Source organism: Macrobrachium nipponense, chromosome 3, assembly GCF_015104395.2.
Source record: "Macrobrachium nipponense isolate FS-2020 chromosome 3, ASM1510439v2, whole genome shotgun sequence".
NCBI lineage: Eukaryota > Metazoa > Arthropoda > Malacostraca > Decapoda > Palaemonidae > Macrobrachium > Macrobrachium nipponense.
Window position 1 is genome coordinate 144282218 of NC_087202.1, and position 17840 is coordinate 144300057.

A 17840-nucleotide genomic window follows, 5' to 3' on the forward strand; every position below is an offset into this window, starting at 1 on the left:
GAGTATAGTAGTAGTATGTAGTAGTGCAGTAGTAGTAGTAGTTTGTGTTATCATTCTTGATCTCCTTCTCTTCGATGTAAAGGCACAAAAAAAAAAAAACTCCTGAAACAATGGCCTATTAAATTATATGAAGGGAGGAATATCAAAATAGGCGTTAGTTCTTTCCCCTTGTGTCGAGAGTGTTACAAGGAGTTATAAGAATTTTAGGATGTCTCAAAGATTTGTTAGTCCATCCGAGGAGACATCGTGAGCTTACTTGCCTCTTGGAACAGGTTTTACCGTTCATTCACAGAGTCGAAATGATTTTGTCTACCTTTCTTTTAAACTCTTACACCCTGTTGCTGTTTACAACTTCTGGTGGCAGTTTTTTCCATTTGCCACATATCTTGTAGTAAAGAAGTTACCAAAATGGGATGTGTTTGTATCTCTTTAGTTCTAGTTTCCATCCATTATTTCTTTTTTGGTTTTTGATTAAACGTAAATAGGTTACTGTCTACTTTCGCTCTGCCTTTCAGTAATTTTCAATGTTTCTATTAGTTGTCCTCGCAATCGTCGTGTTTCAAAGCCATACATGTTCAGGCTCTCCAGTCGTCTTCGGTACCTATTTGCCTGATGGATTGGAATTAACTTGTACCCCTCTAATCTATGTACGTCCTTTCTTGGTGTTGGTGACCAAAATGTATTGCATACTCAAGATGAGGTCTAACTATTTATGTTTAGAACTACAGCAGCTTTGTTTAGAACTGCAGCCTCTTTGTTTATCCCACTAGCTTCTGTGCCTTCCTTTCAGGTTTTATGCACTGTTTTGTGGATTTAAAGTCCTTGGTAATAATGATTCCAAGGTCCTCTTCTTGTTCTACAATAATTATGTCATTCCCAAGCAGCATAAAGTTGGCATAAGGGTTGTTTGTTACTGTTTGTAACACTTTACACTTTAAAAGGAATATACCATCATTTTGATCACTCTCCTATTTTCCTAAAATCATTTCTTAAACTTTTCACTGCATTTACTAGTTTTTGGGGTCATCTGCAAATTTGGCTATCCTGCTAGTTAAGCCTACATCAGTGTCAATAATGTAAATAAAAAACAGAGAGGGCCAAGGACAGAACCCGGAGAAACTCCGCTTGTTACATCTGCCCATTCGGATGCTTCACCATTTTATTACGACTCTCTGTTTTTCTATTAGTTTAGCCAGTCTTCGATCCAGCCTGTTATTTCTTCTAAAATTCCTAAAGCTCTAACTTTTGTCATTAGTTTCTTGTGTGGAACTTTGTCAAAGCCCCTTTTGAAAATCTAAGTAGAGTATATCTGTTTCTCTACCACTGTCGTAAATTCCATGCATATTATGGAAAAACTCAAGAAATTTGATAGGCAGGATCTGTTTTGTCTGAAACCGTGTTGACTGTTTAACAACAAGTTTTTTCTATCAATGTAATCCACAATTTGATCTGCAGTTATGGACTCAAAAATCTTGCAAACGACCGACGTTAGACAGATTGGTCTATAATTTTCCTGCTCTTTTCTTGGCCCTTTTTTGTAAATTGGGGGCACATTGCCAAGTTTCCATCCTTTTGGTGTCGTTCTTTGTTTTGCACTTTTTTTGTAGAGTTTATATAGGTGAGGAACTATCTCCTCTTTTAGCTCTTTAATTTCTCTTGTATGAATCCCATCCGGGCCAGGAGATGTCCAACGGTTTTGGTATTGAGGTAGTGTCTTCAATTGTGAAACACCAGTCAAAAAGTTATTCAATAACTCTGCTTTTTCCAAGTGTGAGTTCACCAGGTTTTCACTATTTTCCCTTAGGGGACCTATGCTATTTTTTATTGGTTTCCTACTATGAGCAATGCTCAAAGAGTTCTTTTGGGTATTCCTTACATACTGATGCAACCCTCTCATCCTCATTTTATGTTTGTATTTCTTACTAATTTGTCCATCATTCCACAGAGTTCTTTATGCCTGCTTACGTCTTCTGGTATTGGGTGCGGGTTCATCGATTTTTTGCAATGTCTTGTTCTCTTATTTCATCCTTTTTTTTTCTCTTTTGAACCACTTAAGCTGATGGTTGCCATTTGTTAGTATTTGCTTTAATGGTATACATCTAGACCGTTTTTCTGTGTATTCCTTTAAAAAGGCTTCCTAGTACTTATCTATGCCTGTGCTCTCGTCGTACTCTAGATTCTTAACATACTTCATTAGCTGTTTTAGGTCTTGTTGCCGGTACTCTAATCTCATGAATATCTTCTCTTTTATATTTTGAATAATAATTTTAAATGTAATAATTTCATGGTCGCTTTTGCCCAGATTTTGCACCTATTGAAAGGTCAGACACTAAGTAATCTTCTGTTGATAGGACGATTTCTAGTGTGTTGTTTCCTGTAGTAGGTTTGTCAACCCATTGGTGGAGGAATTAATTTCTTACAGCATCTAAAAGTCTCTTTCCTTCTACGTTTGATGCGGAGGTCATCGTGTCCCATTGTACTGCTGCATTTAAAACTTCCATTATTATGCGGAGTTTGTTGTTTATTCTTGGCCTAGTAGTGCGCACATCTCCTCATCGGAAATTTGTGGTTGGTGGGGAGATCTGCACACTATTGATAGAGTTATCTTCTCCCTAGACTGTTTATATTGATGCCAGTCACTGTTTGCAGGTGTATAGTTCAAGAAGAAATCCGGATAAAAGGACATCAGAATAATAGGAAATGAGGAAATATGCAATTATGTACGAATGAAGATTCTACCATAACACAACACTTAGTTAGAAAAGAGAGAGAGAGAGAGAGAGAGAGACAGAGACAGAGACAGAGAGACAGAGAGAGAGAGTGTGTGTGTGTGTGTGTGTGTGAGAGAGAGAGAGAGAGAGAGAGAGAGAGACAGAGAGAGAGAGATTCAAATGAATCGAGGAGGCAAAGAAAAAGATGTGAAGGAAGAGAAAAATGAGCTTAAAACAAGAAAGAAAATGTGTATAAAATCCAAAAATAAAGGAGAATGAAAAAAAAAACTGGACGAAGGGAACGTTGGATTAAGAAAAAGTAGGCAATTTGCATAGTGTGCAATAGTATATAGAATAAATAATCTTAGAAGGTCAAGCGAAGTTTATTTATAACAGATTCTTTGTTCCACTTTCTGTTTGATTCCATCCCTAAGTATGACCACCCCCTCCCCCCCAAAAAAATCCGAAAAAAAATCCGGATCGATGAATACTACCAAGGAAAGTTTTGATATCGAGAGATTTTCATCCTCTGTCAAAGGCCAGAACAATATTTAAAAATTCATATGGTCGCCATTTTTCCCCAGTTGACGTTCGGTTTTTATGAAACGAAATATCAACGTTAGGCGCAAACATCCTCTCCCGGAACACAATCATTCCTTTATTAAGCTTTGAGGAGGCACAGTCACTGTGCATTATATCATCCCTTTATTAAGCTTTAAGGAACACAGTCACTGTGTGCATTATGCTCCCCAAGATGCTGACGCCTTGTCGAGGAGGGGTTGCTTAGGGTTCAGCAGCTGGGCCCTGAGCCTGGTGGGAACTGCTTTCTCATTGGGCCTTGGTGCCCAGCTATTGATCCAAACCAAATAAGTCCGCCCTTTTCCCTATGCTGAAAACATTTCATCTTTCTGCTTCCTCCCAGTATAAGGTATGAATTTTGTGTTGATGACTTTTGGCTTGGTTTTGAACAGGAATTTTGAATTACTTTTGGGTTTTGAAGGAGGGTGAGGATGGACACATGGCACCTCACCCATAGAACTCGAGTACCTGACGTGGTCGGGCGAGTGGAAAGTTTAATGTCAAACCCTATCCTCAGTGCCGGGTCTGACGCCTTAGCACTGGAGATAGGGTGTATATTGGTAATTACCCCTAGGACGACCCTAATTAAAGAGATGACCCGTCCTCTAAGTGTGACGCCATGGTGGGTATGAGGAATATCTAGATGAATTAACATTTATCGTTATATGGTAACCCCCCTTATTTCTGTTGACGACCCTATGCTTTCTTCAAAGGACTTGTCCATGGAAACCCTCTAAAACTCTAGTACGGTTACTGTTGAGCTATATGTACCAAAAACCTCCTCATGTGGTCTCAGTATATCACACTCAAATAATCGAAGAAGTAACCCCTCTCAAGTGACTTGGTTATTTACCGTTCACTGAAGAAAATTCTTGGCTGTGACAATCCCCGATTCTCAGTCGAAAAAAAACAAAATCATCGTGAAGACTAAATATGAACATGAATAAAAAAAAACAAAAAAAAACCCCTACTTGAAACTACAAAACTTGGAATTCACCATGTAAATGTTTCTGACGAGGCCCATAATAACACTAGAATTGGAACGATGTTGCTGGATAAACTTAGAATTGAAAAATGACACCAATGAATCTGTGTGTGAAGCATTAAAAGAAGTCTGGAAGATCAAAAAACTAATATTAAATCAGTTATGAAAATAGGAAACAAAAGAAATAGCAATTAAAGAACATCCAAAACTTATGCAATGTAAGGTTTGCTTGAAATTTGAACATACAGCAAAACAATGCAAGTCTTTGGGCTCGCCTAAATGCTTTAAATGTAGTGATGATGCACCAACCCTAAAATATGCTATAACTGTAATGGTTCGCACCAGTTTATGTAAGGAAAATGTATATTTCAGATATTTCCAAGAAGCCCTTACCAGATCAAGAAAATTTGGTATAACAGTTAAGGAGGCTAAGGAAGACATGTAAGAAGAAGGAATGATAGCTTCCCCGCAAAAAATTTGTAGATATTCTCAAACACTAAAGCAAAATGATATCCAGTGATGTCTCACAAGCTACCAATCTTCTAACACCAGAAATCAAATAACTGTAGAAAAATCAGATAAAAACAATACTATTGAGATAAGTAATAAGTTCAAAGTACTGACCAGCCTTGCAGTAGATGATCGTCTTGATGAACAGAGAGACGATATCTCTGTTAACAAATGCCAAAAAGAAAGAAAAAAATATATTTCAAAGAATAATCCATGACAAAAACAACTAAAAAATACTGAAGAAATTGAGGAACACTAAGAGAACTAGATTGACCAGCAGAGATAGGAAAGAGACCTAGAACACACGGTGAAACAACCTCACTAAGAACGAGAACAATCTTTATAGTCCAAATAGTAGATGTCTGAAAACTACCAGTTCAGAAAAAACCATTGTTTATACCACCGATAGTAAAGACCCTTCATCGGAATAGTTTCACAAAAATCTAAGGAACCTACAAGAAATCCAAACATTAAACAATATAAGTCACTAGTACGAGACTATGCTATGCCACTAGATTATAACACAGGTGCTAAAAGCAAAATTCCTTTGTACAGCAACAAACATATTATCAAAAGTTCCAGTTCAAAAACTCAAGTGGACACAGTTCTTTCAGTTTCAGGGTCGAAAGACCGAAGAAAATAAGTAAAAATTACTTCTCAAAATAATAAGGACACTCCCTCATTCGTATTGCAATAGAACATTCGAGCATTAAGAAAAGCAAGTTAGAGTTGCTTAAATTAATTGATCAATATAGCCCAATTTGTATCTGCCTCAATGAAACATTTTTACCTATTTCCTCCATTTTTACAAATACACACCTTATCAAACCTCACTCTGATAATCAGCAAGGTAATATGATCACATTAAAAAGATGCACCCCTTTCGCAATATATGACCTTTCAAATCTGAAATATGCCTTGCCAGTTCAGATTCAAACTAAAGGAAACTATAACGATTTGCTCTTTATATCTAAGTCCAAATAATAATATAGATAATATATATATATATATATATATATATATATATATATATATATATATATATTATATATAATATATATATATAATAATAAAAAGGTTAAATTTAAAAAGAAAAGTTGAAATGGCTTGGTCAAGAAGCTTCCTCACCAATGTTACTTCTAGGGAGATTTCAACGCAAGCATTCATCATGGCATGATGTAAATCAAATCCATAAGGCAACATTATACTTGATTTTGTTATAGATAATCAACTCCATATATTATATGAAGACAAACAAACACATTTTGACAACGAACAAAAAGTTACTCTCACATTGATTTGTCCTTGTGCTCAGAAGACACTTATGTTGATATATGTGGTAGTGATAATTTTCCTGCTTTAATTAGCATTCTGAATTTCACTGGAGAGGTACAATCAATGAATAATGTTAATAAAACTAATTGGGAAGATTTTAGTGAATGTACGAAGAGGTTCTATTATGGGATAATAATTTTGGACATAGAAATTTTACTATTCTGGTTATGTTTTTAGTTCTGGTAATTGATGCTGCAGAGTCATCTATACCATTTGTAGCACAAGTAAAGATTAAATGTCCAGTTCCTTGGTGGAATGAGGAGTGTAAAAAAGCAAAGAAGGCCCGTAAATGAGCCCAAAGAAAATTTAAGAAGTAGAGAAACGATTCAGATTACATAGATTATAAAAGATCATGTCCTATAGCAAAAAGAACATTTAATGAGCGCAAAGAAATCTAGGTGTAACTACCTAAAATCGGTGTGCAAAGATACACCCCTAAGTAAGATATGGAATAAAGTGCATAAAATACTAGGAAAGCACATTCGATCCCATGTCCCAGTTTTTAAAATTAATAGCAAACTGATATATGATCCTAAAGAGTACACTTGCCTAGCAGAACATTTAAGTAATATCTCCAAAGGTTCGTCAATGAAATCTTTTCGCACCATTAAAGAAAAGAAGAAAAATTTCAATTAATTTTGAGACTGATCAATATTATTCATACAATGATTCTTTGCCATGGATGAACTTTTATCGGCATTGTCAACATGCTCCAATACAGCCCCTGGTGAAGATATGACACTTTTGAAATGTTGAAACACCTTTACCCAAACCCTAATTTACAATATTTATTAAAGCTATATAACAAAATATGGATTGAAATATATTTCCCACAAGATTGGCGGAAAGCACTGGACCTTCCATTCTTGAAGCCAGGCAAAGATCCTTATGACAGATAGCTACAGACCAATAGCATTAACAAGCTGTTTATGTAAATTGTTTGAGAAAATTATTAACAACAGATTAATCTGGTACCTTGGAAAAACAGGATACGTTTCTGTTTCGCAATATGGATATAGGAAACTAAGATCTACCCTTGATCCTTTAACTTTACTTGACACCGATATTTGGAAAGCATTTGCTTCAAATAGCTATACCACAGCTATCTTATTTGATATGGAAAAGGCCTATGACAAGACATGGAAACCATCAGATTTTAAAAGCAAATGCATTATTCTGGACTGAGGATTTTTACCCTTAAACATAGTAACAATTTTTAAAGGAAAGAACTTTTAAAGTTAAGATAAATGTGTTTATCTAAGGAGTATCCACAACATGAAGGAGCTCCACAAGGTGGTGTTTTGAGCACCACCCTTTTTATCATGGCTATTAATGACATTACAAAAACAACTACCAACTGGTGTACAGAGTTCATTATATTGTAGTTGATTTTACCATTTGGATCATCCACTCTGATATTTATACAGGACAGATCATACTACAAAATCTCTTGATCTTATTGTATCGTGGACTACTGCACATGGATTGACTACATCGGCAAGTAAAACTGTAGTCATTACTTTTACAAATAAGAAAAATGTAGCGAAAATGAAATTACTACTATATGATAAACTAATGAATTTTGTTACTCATACCAAATTTCTTGAGTTGTATTTTGACCAAGGAATGACTTAGAAATTTCACATTAATTACTTACGTGAAAGCTGTAGTAAACGACTTCATCTAATGAAGAAATTGTCACATACCAAGTGGGGCTTAGATAGAAATACATTACTCTATTTACACAAGACTTTGATACTGAGTAAAATTGATTATGGGTCGCATTTATATGCTTCTGCAGCTGCCAGTACATTGGAAAAATGAGATCCTCTTCACAATGCAGGTTTGAGATATGCTACGGTGCATTTAAATCTACACCTATCATTTCTCTGTATAGTAAAACAGGTCTATGTTCACATGATCAAAGAAGGGTGGAATATAGTTTTAAACTTCTATTCGCGGACATTAAAATACCCATCAAATTGGGAAGAATTATAAATATTCCATCATTCCAAAGAGATTGGGCCACGATCATTTTATCCTTTTGTTATACGACTGAAAATATACATAGAGAAATATCAATATTCCACTTTTCCAATTCCTGAACACTTACCAAATTCAACACCTTTTTTGGAAATGGAATAAGCTCATGTATGCCATGAGTTATTCGATTTAAAAAAAGATGAAATCCCAAGTTATGGTGTCAAACAATTTTTTGGGGAACACCAAGAAATCCATGCAAATACTATCTCCATTCATACAAATGGCTCAAAAGCTGATGCTGCTGTGGGGTTCGCAGTTATTACAAAGGAAAAATATTTCACTGAATTGGCAGGAATTTCATTGGCTCTGTATAACATCCCTAAAACTCCTAGCAAACATTACACTATATATTGTGATTCAAAAAGTGCTATTCAAACAATAGATTATTTTTAATCATCATCACCCTGCTATTAGAGCAATATCCTTGTGCTGGACACCAGGCCATGTTGGAAATTAAAGAGAATGAATTGCAGGAAAAAATGCAAAGGAAGCAGCATGAAATGATAGAAGTAAAATGTACAAAATATATTATAATGACTCTAAAAATTATTTTGTACTTATTTTAGATAAAATCTAGGTAGACTAATGGTTATCACTTGAAAATAATAAACTTAGAGGGATAAAGAGAACAATAATTCTCTTTAAGAATTCTTTACTGAAGCAGAGAAACCATTAAGTCACTTTGTGCAGGTTGCGAAATGAGCACACAAGGTTAACTCATGGCTTTCTTATGTCTAATCAGCCTCCTCCCAAATGTGATACCTGTCAAACCAGAATAACTGTGAAACACATTTTAATTGAATGCTCTAAGTATTCACATATTAGACATAAATACTTTGGATCATCTCCTAAAATGCAGAACATTCCAGGAGATGATGACTCAAATGTTTGCAAGATTTTAAAATTCTTAACAGATACAGATCTATTAAAACGTGTAAATTGTTTTTAGATACCGGTCTATTAAAATATATATTAATAATTTTTATTACATACAAATTTGTTTTAAAATGTGTACAGTAATGTTTTATCTATTTATTTTTTTAAACTAGATGACTAAAGATATATTTAGTTTAATATGGTATTTTTAAACAGATTTTATCTGTATTAAGCAGCCGATTGGACTTAAACAAGTAATAATACTGATAATATACATATGATCCAATATTAATTTACTCCGTCAGATGATGAACCCTACAAGGAAGAAAACCACTCACATTAACCGTTTCCCATTCCTACATCGAAAGCCCTGTGGGAGCTCTGCAGATCACACCACCTGTTCCTCTTGGCTCCTATCCGTCTCTCTGTCCATCTGTCAGTCGCTCTCCCTCGATCTCCGTTTTCCTCCCCGATTGGAGCGTTCAGTACTATTTCCACGAACCTAACTCTCATATTCTCTCTGCTAGAACAAGCCCTCCCCGATATAGTCCCCTGACAATAATTTCCTTACCAATCTGCTAAGATTTGCACCTAATCTATATTGTCATCTATATTGTCTTGTCATCAAATTTACTCCCCAAAAAGCCATTCCCCGTCACTGGCTATGAATGAACCTGATTCCCTTGGGTCGAAGTTGTGGAATGGAGGATTGCAGGACTTCACCTCATCAGCATAAAGGAATGAATGCGGCCACATGGTTGAGGCGACAGGCTCTAAGCAATTAAAGAATTCCAAGAGAAATAGAAATCCGTGGTTTCTCATATGTTTTCCTTTCACGAAGAGAGAGAGAGAGAGAGAGAGAGAGAGAGAGAGAGAGACTGTAAATCTAATGGGACGGTTTTCATTGATCTTACTGTCTGTCAATCAGAAAGCTTGTTAAGGACTTATGACGCTTTTACTTCACACGTTCTATCAAAAGCTCCACTTCCGTTTGATCGTTGTAAACATTCTTTGTAGAGCCTTCGGTGGAGCTTACCTCTTTCAAAACCTCGCAAAAATAACAGCCAATCAAATATTTCAACCTTTGATAATGCCACCTGTAAAGTTTCAGCTTTTTTAATGTGACGACCCTTCTCTCAGTACATGGAAAGTGTCAAAGTCTGTATGTATAATATGCAATTAGTTTCTTTGCTAATATATCACAAAATCCTCATCTTTATCGATAGAAACCTATTCACCCTCCGGTCACGTGACCAAAGATTCCTTCACCCAACCTGTAGAAATTCCAGTAACTGGCATTTGCTGATGCGCAAACAGACATACACACGGTAGGTTTTTATCCTTTTCCACAATAACTGGCGGAAGTAAGTTACAAGATATTGAAGTGTGTATGGATGAATGTATGTATGTAGGTAGGTATATGAGTGCTTACATTATGTCCAGTACATTTAAGTAAGCCAATATATCTATTATTTTGAAAGAAGTTAATTTCGGCTAAAAAACAAAAATTTAAAATTAATGACGAAGTTCATAATACATTATTTTTTACATATTTTATGTAACTATAGAAGTATTGGGATATTTTCTCCTAAATAAATTTATAACATACAGAGTAAATTAAATAGTATTATGTTGTTGTTTAAGACCAAGCTGGTTGATGTCAACGCAGGCTCTTACCGAGGAAACAGCAGACAAGTGAAGATAATTTTGCGGAAGAGACGTTAATGGTCGTTAAGGAATTGGAAAGTTAACAGGCAAATTAAAATCCTTTAAAGCAGTGAGGAGGATATATACCAAGTGCGCTAAAAGGGAGGAATATCGTCGCCGAAGTGGAAGTCGGAAAAAAAAAAAAAAAAAAAAAACTAGGACAAGTTTACGTGTTTCAAACCAGTTTTTCCTTAAGCGGGTAAAATAATATGAACTTAACTGAAGGGACGAATTTTGCGGTTCTAGACTGATAATCTCTGAACCTTTCAGAATTAAAAAATATAAAGGGTCTAAGGATTTTGAAGTACCTTTAAAACACAATTCAAATGTTTCAGCTATTTACCAATAATAGCCTTATGATAATAATATATATTTCGTTCCTTAACAATGTTTCTCATCTCCTCACAATCAAAATATATAAATAGTAACTATATATCCTTATAATATATATATATATATATATATATATATCATATATACTATATATGTAAGGAGGACTGGACCCGCTTATGTTTTTTAAGTGTCAGAAAACAGTCCTCGGGGTTTTGTTTTAATTAAGGATTCGCAAAATGCGAATAGCGGTGTGTCTGGAGATTTTTAACAATCTCTCTCTCTCTCTCTCTCTCTCTCTCTCTCTCTCTCTCTCTCTCTCTCTCTCTCTGCGCAGGCAAGTAATGAAGAGACTTCTTCAATTTCTTCGTTACATATTAGTATCGTAGAAGGATGTCGGGAAACTCTTGAAGTTAGCTAAAATAATATATTCTCTGAAGTATTATTATATCTTGAGATAGACTTTTCAGAAGAGCGTGGTAGTTGCTTTAAGAGAGTCAGAGGAGGATGAAGAAGAAGTGACGTTCACAATTGAATGTACGTTCGAATAGGTTACAAACGTAACATACATACTCACGAACCCCTCTTTTAGGTCATGTTGATTCAACAAACTTATTTAGTTCTCATGGGACCCAAATCTCGGTTGCCAGCGCAAGATGAGGTTTCGTTCGTGTGTTGGTTGTTATGCTTACTTAGCCTTCGTGCGCATCTTGTGAATGTATTTTTGGAAGCTTCTTTCCTGTATGATCTGTGACCTGAATCAGAGTTATGTTTTTATTCTAAGGAATGTATTACATCTCCTTTTATTATGTAATGGTTATTACATATCGCTCGATCACGACAACAAAATAAGGTCAATCAGATCAGGAAATGTCCTTAAACAGGATGTGCGCGAGTGCTATTCAAAGATCTATCTATCTATCTATCTATCTATCTATCTATCTATTTATCTAGAAAATTTCAAAGTATTGATTTACAATTAACATTATACCTCAAGTCCATGGGGCACCTTGAAAATGGTTGTGGACCCCTTGAAACGAAGAAATGCTCCATTAAGTGCGTTTGAACCTCTCTACATGAGGCCAATGACAGCTTCACCTTTACTGTTGCAGAATCCAGGGAAAATAATAACACTGTCACCATCTTTGGTGGTGGAAGGTCAAAGAAGTGGCCAGGGGCAAGGGGATGCTTGCCCAGTACTCTGTATCAGAAAATGAACAGAACAATACGCAGTGGACTCTGAATGTGAGGGCCGCAAAGATCACGTAAAAATACGATGACAGGAGGATGGATAGGATGGTTAAGGAGATGGTGAGATAGGAAAGAATAACTGTGTAATAAGAAATAACGGGAGAAAGTGAGCAAGCACTCTAAGATTAGGGAGTTTGTGTTGTTACAAGGAAATCAAAGAAAAGAAGAAAAATAATGAGCAAGTGAACCTCGGAATAACAAATACCAAAGTAAAAAAAAAAGTAGAATAAAATAAAAGTGCGTATTTGAAGGTTTGGTGAAGGCAGAAGATGAACGACAAAGAGAGCGATATTCTGTGTTTTCATTTCGACGTCCACACAAGATTCAGAAGTCCACATTTTTACTGATGTAATAACAGTAATTGTCAAGGGAAAAAAAATATCTTTGGCGCAGGGTACATTTTCTTATTAATCTCAATATTTTTTTTGACATTTTCGTATATAGCGTCTTCTGGGCCAAATTGCGGAGAACAGCCAGCCTGAATAAGAGGAAGTAAACTGCTTACTAAGAACCGAGTTTTAATTTAAATAACATGACAATTGTGGGTTTTTCAACCGAATTGTTTGAGTTTTTAACGATTTTTTAAAGGAAAAAATATTAATTTAGATTTAAATCTGAGTCGTTTATTTCAATAAATAACTCAAAATGATGGTGTCAACAAAGGAAATGTTTTTTATTACTTTTGACCCACGAGAGGGCATCTTGAAATGTAAGAAGGAACGAAATATTAAAAAGTTAAAATGAAACAAAATATGCAGAGATGTGGAGTTGCCAGCACATGGCCTCTGAGTGATGAGGTTCCCTTGAGACCTCTGTCATCTTTCCGGCTGAATTCTGAGAAATCTTTTTTCGTTGTGACTCTGTTACGACTTTTGATTTCTCTGAGGCATCGAAAGTTTCTGACGGACGGTCCAGTTTGCCAGACTTCCGGCTCTTGACTTAGCTTTGTTAATCATATATACAAAAAAGCAAGCTACTGAGGCAATTACACCATTGATATTCTAGGTATGTTCTAATACAAATTTCATTTTTAGTTATCTTTACAAACCCTTAGACCTCATGACTCGGTATGGATAAAATCTTCATGCAGTTAGATTAACAGAACAAAAATGTATTAATAAAGAGAAATCTCAAGTTGGAAGATTCAAGAGAATTGCAGTTTCGACAGTTTATTCAAATAGTTTCACGTCATCGCATATGTCATGTTTCTGATGACATATTCACTCACAAGACTCGGTATAGGATTCCTTTAATTTTTATCCCCGTCTGTGAGTTCAGAACCGGTTTTGTATATCCGCTGAGAGATAAGACAAGGCCAGACATCAAAGTCGCTTCAAATTCAACATCGCATATCGTGGGAGTGTAGTCATGTTTCTCGAATACCTGTTGTGGAAAGCTGCGGTGCCGCTGAAAAACCTCAATTTCATAGACAGAGGGAAGAGAGGAGGATGACTGAGGAAAAGGGTAAGATCAGAGAAGTGGTTTTTATTTATTTCTGTAACTTTTGTTCATTTATTCATTCATTTATTTACTTTCTAAAAGATGGATAAACCAGTTATACATAGTTTTAATTTAAAGTGAAAACTAGTTATTCTTAATTTTAATGGAAAGTGAAAACCAGTTATTCACATTTTTAATGAAAAGTGAAAACCAGTTATTCATATTTCTAATGGAAAATAAAAACCAGTTATTCAAATTTTTTGCATGAAAAGTGAAAACCAGTTACTCATATTTTTAATGGAAACCGAAAACAGGCGCGAGATAAAGTTGAAGATAAAGGAAAAAAATAGAACCAATTGATAGTCCATTAAAACTTGATGGCGACTAGTCTGGATTCAGGATATCGAAGCACGACACAGGAATGTTTCACGAAGACTGAATCAACCGTTTTAGTTTACCAGACTTCCCCCAACTCCCTTCAAAGGACGACCATGTCACACCAGAACCCCGTTATTGGAAGCAGAAGCGATATGAGTACTGAGAGCCATTAAAAAATAAAAAAAGCCGAATGAAATATAATAAATGTATCCTGGTAGTTTTGCACATGTATGGCTTCACGTATCCCCATTCAAATGATTTATGCAGATACGAGTCATCAGAAGAAGCTCCTATAAATTAGATTTTGTAGTAAGATTATTTATGAAGCAACTCACTTTGAATTATTAATAAAAGTCATTCACTGACACAAACGGAAATCAATTTGCTACTAATGCTCTATAACATTAGCACAAAATCAAGGGTATTTTTGCCGACTGGTGACACGACACCACAATGAAAATAATTTCCAATATGTTATGAGACAGTGAATTCTTTATCAGTCTATTCATAACATTATCTAGTCATCACATTCGTATTGTTGATCACTTACCGTTAAATATGTAACTTTGATGTTCTCCCATTTTCTCTCTCCTTTGAATCCCGCTGTTTTTTTCTGTGGCCTCTCTTCCTGGACCTCATTTCATTCCTTTCAGCTTGACAACATAAGAAATTCAGTTGCTCTTGCACACTGCCGGTTCCAAAACGGAAAATCAATATATAATTATACTCTTATTGGACTTTCAAATTCTTAAAGGTGTTTGGAGACCTTTTTTTTCACTAAGAAATAGATTTTTTAGAAATTGAGTCCGATATTATCAGCCTTCAGAATTCTTGGAGTTATAAATGCTCAGTATATCAAGCGTTTCTTTCACAGTATAAAAAAAATGACTTAGAGCCCAGATATAAAGACTTAGTTAGCAAATAGTAATTTTGTGAAAGAATCTGCTTTGTGTTACACTAGGAAATGGATGGGTAACAAAAACAATTCATAAAGGATACGAATTATTGTTCTTATAGTCATTATACTATTTACTGCATGGTGTTTTTTTTTTCTTTTTTGTACTCTTGCTTTTAATTTTTAGAAAGTATAAAATGGTCCTAAGTATAACACTGATAAAACATAAAATGATAACAAGTACGAAAATTACTTAGAGCAACGAGTCGACCAAGTAAACAGTCAATTATCGGGTATTTATGAAGGATGGGACGCATTTGAACATGTACACCCTACAGCCGGCTGCTTCTCTCACGTTATGCCTTTAACTTCTGCTATAATCGATAGCTGTTGTTTTTGCGTTTGATGCAGTCCTCCTTTTTGACAACAGCTCCGCTCTAAACCTGCAGTTGCTTAATTGAGCTCCATAAAGATATGGATCCGATGCTCATTTGTCTTCCAGATAATGATGGTCATTCCTGGGGCTATCAAACACGTCGATGATTAGGGATTTACATGTTAATGCGAATATCAGAAATTACCCCACCAATAAAATTGGCATAATTACCCTGAAAACGAAAAAGTTAATAATGTTTCAAACGAAAATGATTAACAGAGCTTTAATATTACAATGAGTTTGGTCAATCGTGTAATGACTCTCAGTCCTGACTGAAGCGGAAACAGCTCGGAAATAGATACCGGAAAATTGATTTTATTTTTCTATTTGTGAATTAATTATTTTATGAGATACAAACATCTGACTAATTAAACGAATAATTTGTTTTACCACATTTTTGTCTATTTATGGATGTGATTTCACACGATTAGTAAGGAGTCTTAATATTTTGGATTATATTGCACTAATAATGAGGTTCTCAATCCCTTAGGGGGATAGTGCCATTAGTGTAATTCACGTGGTGTACTGTAGACATTACTGAAGGTTTTCTGCAGCTTCCCTTCGGCCCTTGCTGTAACCTTTTTCATTGCTTTTACTGTACCTCCGTTCATATATTTCTTTCGTCTGACTCTCCACCTTCTACTAACAATTGTTTCATAGTGGAACTGCTTTGAGGTTTTCCTCCAGTCACACCTTGAAAGCTTTCATACACTTGATTTCCCTTTCAGTGCTGAATGACCTCACAAGTCTCAGTGCTTGGTCTTTTGGCCAGAATAATATATTCCAATGATGTTCTCAGTGAAGAGTTCAAAGCTGAATCTGAGCGCTAGAGATGAAATGTGAACCGGGCACAGGGCACTGTGATGACGTGAGCTATTAGTTTCATTATGCAGTCAGCACAATAACCTCACAGTCTCCAGAGGAGTTTTCACAAGCAATCAGCCGCCGACCTCCACAGACCAAAATAAAAACATCAAGTGAAACGGAATTTTGAAGTGTTGACATCTCGCCGACTTTAGAAAATTTATTTGATAGCAGGAAGATAGATAGATAGAGAGAGAGAGAGAGAGAGAGAGAGAGAGAGGAGAGAGAGATGCTTGTTTGTCATTCATGAGTTTCCACTTTGCTTGTTGCTTTTGTGGGTGAAGATGTGAGCTCTTTTTCGTTGTTTGTAAAGGAAAATTGTTGAGAAGGCTTTGTTTGTCCGTCGGCACTTTTCCTGTCCTCCCTCAGATCTTAAGAACTAATGTGGCTAGAGGGCTGCAATTTGGCATGTTGCAAACATTTACCAAATTTTAGCTCTCTACTCTCTTTCGTTTTATTTTATTTTAGGTTAGGTTAGCCAAGGATCATATGTTTCCATCACTTCCTGGGCATAAAAGATTGCAGCTTTGCTTATCTTCGTTAAATTTCTGTCATACGAATATATATGCCGATATAAGTGTGAATTAAGTGCGTTGGTGGAAGTGTTTTGCACAAGTTTCTTCCTGGAATATCTCGAGTTTTACCTTGAATTTCAAGGTACAGATTAGTAAGGCTGCACTTCTTGAATCTACGAAGTAAAACAAATAATCACAATTTATAATGAAGCGGAACAAACCTTTTTGTCTACTGAAATAATTTTGTTTAAAAAATTTTGTCTCCTTTCATCTTACTCGAGAAGAGAATATGAAGGAATAAAGAAATTCGGCAATCGGACGCAACGTGAGTTTTCTTAGTGAAAATCAGATATGTTGCTTTGCTATGCAGCTGAGAGCAAGAGCAGCGAAGAAAGCAACACTTAGGAAGGTTATCTTGCTGTCGAAATTAAAATGGTATCGTTTAAAAACTATACCATTTTAATTCGTCCGGATAACATCTTTCTTCTTAAGAGGCTGAAATTTCCAAGATTCCTCTTTGACTGATGATGGATGCAATCAAAGGAGAGAAGTCAGTGGTGCCTCAGGGGGGTTTCCGAAGTGGCAGCCTCGTAGGGAAGTCGACGGTAGCTTATGCCTTTGTGAGTTTCTTTTTTCATGATTGTCACGGAAACCTCTTCTTAACGCCCTCTAGATGCTGACCCCTTGGCGTGGGTAGGGGGCTTAGGGACCAGCAGCTTGGGCCTGATGCCTGATGGGGATGCTTTCTCACCGGTCCTTGGGACCCAGCTGTTGGTCAAGCAAAATTAGTCAGCCTTTTCCTCTTGCTGTAAATTATTTCTATTTTTCTACCTCCTCCTCCTCCTATTTAGGTGTGGATTTTATGTTAATGACTTTTGGCTTGGTTCTGAATATGATTTGACTTATGCTTTTTGGCTTTGATGGAAGGTGAGGATGCACGGCACGCCACCTCACCTGTAGAACTCTGAGTGCCCGACATGGTCGA